The sequence below is a fragment of the Lissotriton vulgaris genome, chromosome 9, assembly GCF_964263255.1.
Source record: "Lissotriton vulgaris chromosome 9, aLisVul1.2, whole genome shotgun sequence".
NCBI lineage: Eukaryota > Metazoa > Chordata > Amphibia > Caudata > Salamandridae > Lissotriton > Lissotriton vulgaris.
This window is the reverse complement of record NC_141697.1, coordinates 540,273,480-540,285,792: the sequence shown is the minus strand read 5'-3', so window position 1 is coordinate 540,285,792 and position 12,313 is coordinate 540,273,480. Positions and strand designations below refer to the sequence as shown.

Here is a 12,313-nt window from a genome sequence, read left to right as displayed (position 1 = left end):
ACCAATCCCACGTCACTTCTCTGAATGCCTCCTCATCTGCATAAAGAGAACACTTTCACAAAGGAGCAGAGTGGCGCAGCGGAAGCGTGCTGGGCCCATAACCCAGAGGTCGATGGATCGAAACCATCCTCTGCTAATTTTGCTTGATTTTCCTTCCAAGGACCAAGCTGTCATTTCCACATAGCCAGAAAGGAAAAGTGCAAGCTTGTGCCAGCTATGTGAGAAAAGACTTCTCAACTATTCGTGTCTGTGTAATACAAGAGTGATCGTGAAAGGTACAACCCTGTACTTTGAAAGTAAAGACACACAATTATAACCATAAATGACTGACTGGTGGGAGCTTCACACAACTTTCTGGGCATGCTTTGAATTTCATTCTTCCCTTTTTGTTCTGCTCTTATCTATCTCCTGGGCATTTCATGGAATGTTCTCTTTCTCTTCCCTGCTTTGCTTCCCATGCTGCCTATATATGCTCATTTCTACTATTTGTACTGTTGCTTTTCATTTCTTCTCTTCTGCACAACTTTGTCCTTGGTTTCAATCCCCAGTTCCTTACCCTCTGCAAAAAACGTTCTACTGCTTCTCATGTTGGTATCTAAACCAAATGCACCATTGAAGCTGGTGCAAGATAGTCATTGATTTCTGCAACGTAATATTTAGAACCGAGAGCTAACACATCAGAGGGCGTTGGTGGTATAGTGGTGAGCATAGCTGCTTCCCAAGCAGTTGACCCGGGTTCGATTCCCGGCCAACGCACTGAAAATACTTATATATTCTGCAAGCAGGATATATTGTAATGCAACATGTCACAAAATGGAAATTTCACGAACAGATTAATCAGCCATATATAAAAAAATAAACAAATACGTGGGCAAACATCTCAATCGCACCTTCTGCTACATACATTGTCCTAATATATGATAAGTTTCATAAAGCAGAGTCACAACACACATGTGCTGGTAATAAATTTGTTACAGTGGGCAAACAATGGAAGGGCTGAGGCCCGACCAGACATTGTAACTCCAGCATCTCTATGTTAAAAAGCATTTCTAGGCAATATCTAGCCTCTGAAAAAATATGCAAGATCCACCGATAAATCTGGCAAAAGTCCCTAACATTTTGTGCATACTTGTGCTCTCACCTGAATGTAGCGCCACCTTGTAGCTGTCGAAGGAAACTGCTGCTCACAAAATGTTTTATCAGAAGGCAAGTTGAGAGGAATCCAAGAGTCAGATGTCCATGGAAAGAACCACTCACTGAAGCAGGAATGTTGGAGGCTTCATATTCGCATAGTTTCCTGTCCAACGTCCACAACGCTCCCAAACGCTCAAAAGCCTCCCCTCACCGGGTATATCTCTGGCTCCAAGGTAAAGCCAAATCCTGAGCATGCTAGTGCTAGGATCACAGAGCGAGAGAGAGATGGTTCAAGAGCTACTGTCTTGATAAAGGCCTGAAACGGCTAGTGCCTAAGAGTGTCTGACTTTCAGTTATGACTGATTGTGAGAGGGGAATATGAAGTTTTTCTGCACCCAGCATGCCTTGGGATATACTTATGCAAATGAGGTGAGAGCCAGACCAATCCCATGCTACTCTGCCTAATGCTCCTTATCTGCATAAAAAGAACACTTTCACAACGGAGCAGAGTGGCGCAGCGGAAGCGTGCTGGGCCCATAACCCAGAGGTCGATGGATCGAAACCATCCTCTGCTAATTTTGCTTGATTTTACTTCCAAGGACCAAGCTGTCATTTCCACGCTACCAGCAAGGAAAAGCGCAAGCTTGTGCCAGCTATGTGAGAAAAGACTTCTCAACTATCTGTGTCTGCTGAAATACAAGAGAGGGATCGTCAAAAGCTCCACACTGTACTTTGAAAGTAAAGGCACACAATAATAAGCATGAATGACTGGTGGGACCTTCAAACACTTTTATGTGGAGGCTTTGAATTTCATTCTTCCCTTTTTTGTTCTGCTCTTATCTATCTCCTGGGCATTTCATGGAATGTTCTCTATTTCTCTTCCCTGCTTTGCTTCCCATGCTGCCTCTATGTGTTCATATCTATTATTTGTATTGCTGCTTTCCATTCTTCTCTTCTGCACAGCTTTGTCCTTGGTTTCAATCCCAGTTCCTTACCCTCTACAAAAACTTTCTATTGCTTTTCATGTTGGTATCTAAACCAAATGCACCATTGAAGCTGGTGCATGATAGTCATTGAACTCAGGGTCCTAATGTTTACAACAGAGAGCGCAAAGATCAGAGGGCGTTGGTGGTATAGTGGTGAGCATAGCTGCCTTCCAAGCAGTTGACCCGGGTTCGATTCCCGGCCAACGCAGTACAAATACTTATATATTCTGCAAGCAGGATATATTTTAAAGCAACATTTCACAAAATGGTAATATAATTAAGAGGTTAATCAGCCATTATATAAAAAATAAACAAATATGTAGGCAAGCATTTCGATCGCCCCTTCTGCTATATTCATTGTCCTAATATATGATAAGTTTCATAAAGCAGAGTCACCACTCACATGTACTGGTAAAAAAATATGTTACAGTGGGCAGACAATGAAAGGGCTGAGGCCCAACCAGACATTTTAACTCCAGCATCTCTATGTTAAAAAGCATTTCCTAGGCAATATTTAGCCTCTGAAAAAAATATGCAAGATCCAGCAATAAATCTGGCAAAAGTCCCCAACATTTTGTGCATACTTGTGCCCTCACCTGAATGTAGCACCACCTTGTAGCCGTCGGAGGTAACTGCAGCTCACAAAATGTTTCATCAGAGGGCAAGTTTAGAGGAATCCAAAAGGCAGATGTCCATGGAAAGAGCCTCCGACTGCAGCAGGAAGTTTGGATGCTTCAAATTTGCATAGCTTCCAGTCCAACGTCCTCTCATGTACCGAACGCTCCCAAACGCTCTAAAGCCTTATACCGGCAAGCCCTCACCGGGTAGATCTCTGGCTCCCAGGAAAAGCCAAATACTGAGCATGCAAGCACTAGGATCACAGAGAGAGAGAGAGACAGAGAGCGTCGGAGAGCTGTTGTCTTGTTAAAGGCCTGAAACGGCTAGTGCCTAAGAGGGTCTGGACTTTCAGTTGTGACTGATTGTGAGAGGGGAAGATAAAGATTTTCTGCACCCAGCATGCCTTGCGATATACTTAGGCAAATGAGGTGAGAGCCCGACCAATCCCACGTCACTTCTCTGAATGCCTCCTCATCTGCATAAAGAGAACACTTTCACAAAGGAGCAGAGTGGCGCAGCGGAAGCGTGCTGGGCCCATAACCCAGAGGTCGATGGATCGAAACCATCCTCTGCTAATTTTGCTTGATTTTCCTTCCAAGGACCAAGCTGTCATTTCCACATAGCCAGAAAGGAAAAGTGCAAGCTTGTGCCAGCTATGTGAGAAAAGACTTCTCAACTATTCATGTCTGTGTAATACAAGAGTGATCGTGAAAGGTACAACCCTGTACTTTGAAAGTAAAGACACACAATTATAACCATAAATGACTGACTGGTGGGAGCTTCACACAACTTTCTGGGCATGCTTTGAATTTCATTCTTCCCTTTTTGTTCTGCTCTTATATATCTCCTGGGCATTTCATGGAATGTTCTCTTTCTCTTCCCTGCTTTGCTTCCCATGCTGCCTATATATGCTCATTTCTACTATTTGTACTGTTGCTTTTCATTTCTTCTCTTCTGCACAACTTTGTCCTTGGTTTCAATCCCCAGTTCCTTACCCTCTGCAAAAAACGTTCTACTGCTTCTCATGTTGGTATCTAAACCAAATGCACCATTGAAGCTGGTGCAAGATAGTCATTGATTTCTGCAACGTAATATTTAGAACCGAGAGCTAACACATCAGAGGGCGTTGGTGGTATAGTGGTGAGCATAGCTGCTTCCCAAGCAGTTGACCCGGGTTCAATTCCCGGCCAACGCACTGAAAATACTTATATATTCTGCAAGCAGGATATATTGTAATGCAACATGTCACAAAATGGAAATTTCACGAACAGATTAATCAGCCATATATAAAAAAATAAACAAATACGTGGGCAAACATCTCAATCGCACCTTCTGCTACATACATTGTCCTAATATATGATAAGTTTCATAAAGCAGAGTCACAACACACATGTGCTGGTAATAAATTTGTTACAGTGGGCAAACAATGGAAGGGCTGAGGCCCGACCAGACATTGTAACTCCAGCATCTCTATGTTAAAAAGCATTTCTAGGCAATATCTAGCCTCTGAAAAAATATGCAAGATCCACCGATAAATCTGGCAAAAGTCCCTAACATTTTGTGCATACTTGTGCTCTCACCTGAATGTAGCGCCACCTTGTAGCTGTCGAAGGAAACTGCTGCTCACAAAATGTTTTATCAGAAGGCAAGTTGAGAGGAATCCAAGAGTCAGATGTCCATGGAAAGAACCACTCACTGAAGCAGGAATGTTGGAGGCTTCATATTCGCATAGTTTCCTGTCCAACGTCCACAACGCTCCCAAACGCTCAAAAGCCTCACACCGGGCAAGCCCTCACCGGGTATATCTCTGGCTCCAAGGTAAAGCCAAATCCTGAGCATGCTAGTGCTAGGATCACAGAGCGAGAGAGAGATGGTTCAAGAGCTACTGTCTTGATAAAGGCCTGAAACGGCTAGTGCCTAAGAGTGTCTGACTTTCAGTTATGACTGATTGTGAGAGGGGAATATGAAGTTTTTCTGCACCCAGCATGCCTTGGGATATACTTATGCAAATGAGGTGAGAGCCAGACCAATCCCATGCTACTCTGCCTAATGCTCCTTATCTGCATAAAAAGAACACTTTCACAACGGAGCAGAGTGGCGCAGCGGAAGCGTGCTGGGCCCATAACCCAGAGGTCGATGGATCGAAACCATCCTCTGCTAATTTTGCTTGATTTTACTTCCAAGGACCAAGCTGTCATTTCCACGCTACCAGCAAGGAAAAGCGCAAGCTTGTGCCAGCTATGTGAGAAAAGACTTCTCAACTATCTGTGTCTGCTGAAATACAAGAGAGGGATCGTCAAAAGCTCCACACTGTACTTTGAAAGTAAAGGCACACAATAATAAGCATGAATGACTGGTGGGACCTTCAAACACTTTTATGTGGAGGCTTTGAATTTCATTCTTCCCTTTTTTGTTCTGCTCTTATCTATCTCCTGGGCATTTCATGGAATGTTCTCTATTTCTCTTCCCTGCTTTGCTTCCCATGCTGCCTCTATGTGTTCATATCTATTATTTGTATTGCTGCTTTCCATTCTTCTCTTCTGCACAGCTTTGTCCTTGGTTTCAATCCCAGTTCCTTACCCTCTACAAAAACTTTCTATTGCTTTTCATGTTGGTATCTAAACCAAATGCACCATTGAAGCTGGTGCATGATAGTCATTGAACTCAGGGTCCTAATGTTTAGAACCGAGAGCGCAAAGATCAGAGGGCGTTGGTGGTATAGTGGTGAGCATAGCTGCCTTCCAAGCAGTTGACCCGGGTTCGATTCCCGGCCAACGCAGTACAAATACTTATATATTCTGCAAGCAGGATATATTTTAAAGCAACATTTCACAAAATGGTAATATAATTAAGAGGTTAATCAGCCATTATATAAAAAATAAACAAATATGTAGGCAAGCATTTCGATCGCCCCTTCTGCTATATTCATTGTCCTAATATATGATAAGTTTCATAAAGCAGAGTCACCACTCACATGTACTGGTAAAAAAATATGTTACAGTGGGCAGACAATGAAAGGGCTGAGGCCCGACCAGACATTTTAACTCCAGCATCTCTATGTTAAAAAGCATTTCCTAGGCAATATTTAGCCTCTGAAAAAAATATGCAAGGTCCAGCAATAAATCTGGCAAAAGTCCCCAACATTTTGTGCATACTTGTGCCCTCACCTGAATGTAGCACCACCTTGTAGCCGTCGGAGGTAACTGCAGCTCACAAAATGTTTCATCAGAGGGCAAGTTTAGAGGAATCCAAAAGGCAGATGTCCATGGAAAGAGCCTCCGACTGCAGCAGGAAGTTTGGATGCTTCAAATTTGCATAGCTTCCAGTCCAACGTCCTCTCATGTACCGAACGCTCCCAAACGCTCTAAATCCTTATACCGGCAAGCCCTCACCGGGTAGATCTCTGGCTCCCAGGAAAAGCCAAATACTGAGCATGCAAGCACTAGGATCACAGAGAGAGAGAGAGACAGAGAGCGTCGGAGAGCTGTTGTCTTGTTAAAGGCCTGAAACGGCTAGTGCCTAAGAGGGTCTGGACTTTCAGTTGTGACTGATTGTGAGAGGGGAAGATAAAGATTTTCTGCACCCAGCATGCCTTGCGATATACTTAGGCAAATGAGGTGAGAGCCCGACCAATCCCACGTCACTTCTCTGAATGCCTCCTCATCTGCATAAAGAGAACACTTTCACAAAGGAGCAGAGTGGCGCAGCGGAAGCGTGCTGGGCCCATAACCCAGAGGTCGATGGATCGAAACCATCCTCTGCTAATTTTGCTTGATTTTCCTTCCAAGGACCAAGCTGTCATTTCCACATAGCCAGAAAGGAAAAGTGCAAGCTTGTGCCAGCTATGTGAGAAAAGACTTCTCAACTATTCGTGTCTGTGTAATACAAGAGTGATCGTGAAAGGTACAACCCTGTACTTTGAAAGTAAAGACACACAATTATAACCATAAATGACTGACTGGTGGGAGCTTCACACAACTTTCTGGGCATGCTTTGAATTTCATTCTTCCCTTTTTGTTCTGCTCTTATCTATCTCCTGGGCATTTCATGGAATGTTCTCTTTCTCTTCCCTGCTTTGCTTCCCATGCTGCCTATATATGCTCATTTCTACTATTTGTACTGTTGCTTTTCATTTCTTCTCTTCTGCACAACTTTGTCCTTGGTTTCAATCCCCAGTTCCTTACCCTCTGCAAAAAACGTTCTACTGCTTCTCATGTTGGTATCTAAACCAAATGCACCATTGAAGCTGGTGCAAGATAGTCATTGATTTCTGCAACGTAATATTTAGAACCGAGAGCTAACACATCAGAGGGCGTTGGTGGTATAGTGGTGAGCATAGCTGCTTCCCAAGCAGTTGACCCGGGTTCGATTCCCGGCCAACGCACTGAAAATACTTATATATTCTGCAAGCAGGATATATTGTAATGCAACATGTCACAAAATGGAAATTTCACGAACAGATTAATCAGCCATATATAAAAAAATAAACAAATACGTGGGAAAACATCTCAATCGCACCTTCTGCTACATACATTGTCCTAATATATGATAAGTTTCATAAAGCAGAGTCACAACACACATGTGCTGGTAATAAATTTGTTACAGTGGGCAAACAATGGAAGGGCTGAGGCCCGACCAGACATTGTAACTCCAGCATCTCTATGTTAAAAAGCATTTCTAGGCAATATCTAGTCTCTGAAAAAATATGCAAGATCCACCGATAAATCTGGCAAAAGTCCCTAACATTTTGTGCATACTTGTGCTCTCACCTGAATGTAGCGCCACCTTGTAGCTGTCGAAGGAAACTGCTGCTCACAAAATGTTTTATCAGAAGGCAAGTTGAGAGGAATCCAAGAGTCAGATGTCCATGGAAAGAACCACTCACTGAAGCAGGAATGTTGGAGGCTTCATATTCGCATAGTTTCCTGTCCAACGTCCACTCACGTCCCGAACGCTCCCAAACGCTCAAAAGCCTCACACCGGGCAAGCCCTCACCGGGTATATCTCTGGCTCCAAGGTAAAGCCAAATCCTGAGCATGCTAGTGCTAGGATCACAGAGCGAGAGAGAGATGGTTCAAGAGCTACTGTCTTGATAAAGGCCTGAAACGGCTAGTGCCTAAGAGTGTCTGACTTTCAGTTATGACTGATTGTGAGAGGGGAAGATGAAGTTTTTCTGCACCCAGCATGCCTTGGGATATACTTATGCAAATGAGGTGAGAGCCAGACCAATCCCATGCTACTCTGCCTAATGCTCCTTATCTGCATAAAAAGAACACTTTCACAATGGAGCAAAGTGGCGCAGCGGAAGCGTGCTGGGCCCATAACCCAGAGGTCGATGGATCGAAACCATCCTCTGCTAATTTTGCTTGATTTTACTTCCAAGGACCAAGCTGTCATTTCCACGCTACCAGCAAGGAAAAGCGCAAGCTTGTGCCAGCTATGTGAGAAAAGACTTCTCAACTATCTGTGTCTGCTGAAATACAAGAGAGGGATCGTCAAAAGCTCCACACTGTACTTTGAAAGTAAAGGCACACAATAATAAGCATGAATGACTGGTGGGACCTTCAAACACTTTTATGTGGAGGCTTTGAATTTCATTCTTCCCTTTTTTGTTCTGCTCTTATCTATCTCCTGGGCATTTCATGGAATGTTCTCTATTTCTCTTCCCTGCTTTGCTTCCCATGCTGCCTCTATGTGTTCATATCTATTATTTGTATTGCTGCTTTCCATTCTTCTCTTCTGCACAGCTTTGTCCTTGGTTTCAATCCCAGTTCCTTACCCTCTACAAAAACTTTCTATTGCTTTTCATGTTGGTATCTAAACCAAATGCACCATTGAAGCTGGTGCATGATAGTCATTGAACTCAGGGTCCTAATGTTTAGAACCGAGAGCGCAAAGATCAGAGGGCGTTGGTGGTATAGTGGTGAGCATAGCTGCCTTCCAAGCAGTTGACCCGGGTTCGATTCCCGGCCAACGCAGTACAAATACTTATATATTCTGCAAGCAGGATATATTTTAAAGCAACATTTCACAAAATGGTAATATAATTAAGAGGTTAATCAGCCATTATATAAAAAATAAACAAATATGTAGGCAAGCATTTCGATCGCCCCTTCTGCTATATTCATTGTCCTAATATATGATAAGTTTCATAAAGCAGAGTCACCACTCACATGTACTGGTAAAAAAATATGTTACAGTGGGCAGACAATGAAAGGGCTGAGGCCCGACCAGACATTTTAACTCCAGCATCTCTATGTTAAAAAGCATTTCCTAGGCAATATTTAGCCTCTGAAAAAAATATGCAAGATCCAGCAATAAATCTGGCAAAAGTCCCCAACATTTTGTGCATACTTGTGCCCTCACCTGAATGTAGCACCACCTTGTAGCCGTCGGAGATAACTGCAGCTCACAAAATGTTTCATCAGAGGGCAAGTTTAGAGGAATCCAAAAGGCAGATGTCCATGGAAAGAGCCTCCGACTGCAGCAGGAAGTTTGGATGCTTCAAATTTGCATAGCTTCCAGTCCAACGTCCTCTCATGTACCGAACGCTCCCAAACGCTCTAAAGCCTTATACCGGCAAGCCCTCACCGGGTAGATCTCTGGCTCCCAGGTAAAGCCAAATACTGAGCATGCAAGCACTAGGATCACAGAGAGAGAGAGAGACAGAGAGCGTCGGAGAGCTGTTGTCTTGTTAAAGGCCTGAAACGGCTAGTGAATAAGAGGGTCTGGACTTTCAGTTGTGACTGATTGTGAGAGGGGAAGATAAAGATTTTCTGCACCCAGCATGCCTTGCGATATACTTAGGCAAATGAGGTGAGAGCCCGACCAATCCCACGTCACTTCTCTGAATGCCTCCTCATCTGCATAAACAGAACACTTTCACAAAGGAGCAGAGTGGCGCAGCGGAAGCGTGCTGGGCCCATAACCCAGAGGTCGATGGATCGAAACCATCCTCTGCTAATTTTGCTTGATTTTCCTTCCAAGGACCAAGCTGTCATTTCCACATAGCCAGAAAGGAAAAGTGCAAGCTTGTACCAGCTATGTGAGAAAAGACTTCTCAACTATTCGTGTCTGTGTAATACAAGAGTGATCGTGAAAGGTACAACCCTGTACTTTGAAAGTAAAGACACACAATTATAACCATAAATGACTGGTGGGAGCTTCACACAACTTTCTGGGCATGCTTTGAATTTCATTCTTCCCTTTTTGTTCTGCTCTTATCTATCTCCTGGGCATTTCATGGAATGTTCTCTTTCTCTTCCCTGCTTTGCTTCCCATGCTGCCTATATATGCTCATTTCTACTATTTGTACTGTTGCTTTTCATTTCTTCTCTTCTGCACAACTTTGTCCTTGGTTTCAATCCCCAGTTCCTTACCCTCTGCAAAAAACGTTCTACTGCTTCTCATGTTGGTATCTAAACCAAATGCACCATTGAAGCTGGTGCAAGATAGTCATTGATTTCTGCAACGTAATATTTAGAACCGAGAGCTAACACATCAGAGGGCGTTGGTGGTATAGTGGTGAGCATAGCTGCTTCCCAAGCAGTTGACCCGGGTTCGATTCCCGGCCAACGCACTGAAAATACTTATATATTCTGCAAGCAGGATATATTGTAATGCAACATGTCACAAAATGGAAATTTCACGAACAGATTAATCAGCCATATATAAAAAAATAAACAAATACGTGGGCAAACATCTCAATCGCACCTTCTGCTACATACATTGTCCTAATATATGATAAGTTTCATAAAGCAGAGTCACAACACACATGTGCTGGTAATAAATTTGTTACAGTGGGCAAACAATGGAAGGGCTGAGGCCCGACCAGACATTGTAACTCCAGCATCTCTATGTTAAAAAGCATTTCTAGGCAATATCTAGCCTCTGAAAAAATATGCAAGATCCACCGATAAATCTGGCAAAAGTCCCTAACATTTTGTGCATACTTGTGCTCTCACCTGAATGTAGCGCCACCTTGTAGCTGTCGAAGGAAACTGCTGCTCACAAAATGTTTTATCAGAAGGCAAGTTGAGAGGAATCCAAGAGTCAGATGTCCATGGAAAGAACCACTCACTGAAGCAGGAATGTTGGAGGCTTCATATTCGCATAGTTTCCTGTCCAACGTCCACAACGCTCCCAAACGCTCCCAAACGCTCAAAAGCCTCACACCGGGCAAGCCCTCACCGGGTATATCTCTGGCTCCAAGGTAAAGCCAAATCCTGAGCATGCTAGTGCTAGGATCACAGAGCGAGAGAGAGATGGTTCAAGAGCTACTGTCTTGATAAAGGCCTGAAACGGCTAGTGCCTAAGAGTGTCTGACTTTCAGTTATGACTGATTGTGAGAGGGGAAGATGAAGTTTTTCTGCACCCAGCATGCCTTGGGATATACTTATGCAAATGAGGTGAGAGCCAGACCAATCCCATGCTACTCTGCCTAATGCTCCTTATCTGCATAAAAAGAACACTTTCACAACGGAGCAGAGTGGCACAGCGGAAGCGTGCTGGGCCCATAACCCAGAGGTCGATGGATCGAAACCATCCTCTGCTAATTTTGCTTGATTTTACTTCCAAGGACCAAGCTGTCATTTCCACGCTACCAGCAAGGAAAAGCGCAAGCTTGTGCCAGCTATGTGAGAAAAGACTTCTCAACTATCTGTGTCTGCTGAAATACAAGAGAGGGATCGTCAAAAGCTCCACACTGTACTTTGAAAGTAAAGGCACACAATAATAAGCATGAATGACTGGTGGGACCTTCAAACACTTTTATGTGGAGGCTTTGAATTTCAATCTTCCCTTTTTTGTTCTGCTCTTATCTATCTCCTGGGCATTTCATGGAATGTTCTCTATTTCTCTTCCCTGCTTTGCTTCCCATGCTGCCTCTATGTGTTCATATCTATTATTTGTATTGCTGCTTTCCATTCTTCTCTTCTGCACAGCTTTGTCCTTGGTTTCAATCCCAGTTCCTTACCCTCTACAAAAACTTTCTATTGCTTTTCATGTTGGTATCTAAACCAAATGCACCATTGAAGCTGGTGCATGATAGTCATTGAACTCAGGGTCCTAATGTTTAGAACCGAGAGCGCAAAGATCAGAGGGCGTTGGTGGTATAGTGGTGAGCATAGCTGCCTTCCAAGCAGTTGACCCGGGTTCGATTCCCGGCCAACGCAGTACAAATACTTATATATTCTGCAAGCAGGATATATTTTAAAGCAACATTTCACAAAATGGTAATATAATTAAGAGGTTAATCAGCCATTATATAAAAAATAAACAAATATGTAGGCAAGCATTTCGATCGCCCCTTCTGCTATATTCATTGTCCTAATATATGATAAGTTTCATAAAGCAGAGTCACCACTCACATGTACTGGTAAAAAAATATGTTACAGTGGGCAGACAATGAAAGGGCTGAGGCCCGACCAGACATTTTAACTCCAGCATCTCTATGTTAAAAAGCATTTCCTAGGCAATATTTAGCCTCTGAAAAAAATATGCAAGATCCAGCAATAAATCTGGCAAAAGTCCCCAACATTTTGTGCATACTTGTGCCCTCACCTGAATGTAGCACC

The 12,313-nt window shown here is 43.3% G+C and overlaps 8 non-coding genes across 8 annotated transcripts; all 8 read left to right on the top strand.

Moving 5' to 3' along the window:
• The first annotated feature begins 684 nt into the window (after positions 1–684).
• Positions 685–756, top strand: TRNAG-CCC (transfer RNA glycine (anticodon CCC)). The gene has a single exon. It is a non-coding gene; the product is annotated as a tRNA-Gly (tRNA).
• A 1,500-nt stretch (positions 757–2,256) lies between these two features.
• On the top strand, positions 2,257–2,328 carry TRNAG-UCC (transfer RNA glycine (anticodon UCC)). The gene has a single exon. It is a non-coding gene; the product is annotated as a tRNA-Gly (tRNA).
• A 1,533-nt stretch (positions 2,329–3,861) lies between these two features.
• On the top strand, positions 3,862–3,933 carry TRNAG-CCC (transfer RNA glycine (anticodon CCC)). The gene has a single exon. It is a non-coding gene; the product is annotated as a tRNA-Gly (tRNA).
• Positions 3,934–5,445: 1,512 nt separating this feature from the next.
• Positions 5,446–5,517, top strand: TRNAG-UCC (transfer RNA glycine (anticodon UCC)). Its single transcript has one exon. It is a non-coding gene; the product is annotated as a tRNA-Gly (tRNA).
• Positions 5,518–7,050: 1,533 nt separating this feature from the next.
• Positions 7,051–7,122, top strand: TRNAG-CCC (transfer RNA glycine (anticodon CCC)). Its single transcript has one exon. It is a non-coding gene; the product is annotated as a tRNA-Gly (tRNA).
• A 1,522-nt stretch (positions 7,123–8,644) lies between these two features.
• TRNAG-UCC (transfer RNA glycine (anticodon UCC)) lies at positions 8,645–8,716 on the top strand. The gene has a single exon. It is a non-coding gene; the product is annotated as a tRNA-Gly (tRNA).
• Positions 8,717–10,245: 1,529 nt separating this feature from the next.
• TRNAG-CCC (transfer RNA glycine (anticodon CCC)) lies at positions 10,246–10,317 on the top strand. The gene has a single exon. It is a non-coding gene; the product is annotated as a tRNA-Gly (tRNA).
• Positions 10,318–11,839: 1,522 nt separating this feature from the next.
• On the top strand, positions 11,840–11,911 carry TRNAG-UCC (transfer RNA glycine (anticodon UCC)). The gene has a single exon. It is a non-coding gene; the product is annotated as a tRNA-Gly (tRNA).
• The last annotated feature ends 402 nt before the right edge of the window (positions 11,912–12,313 follow it).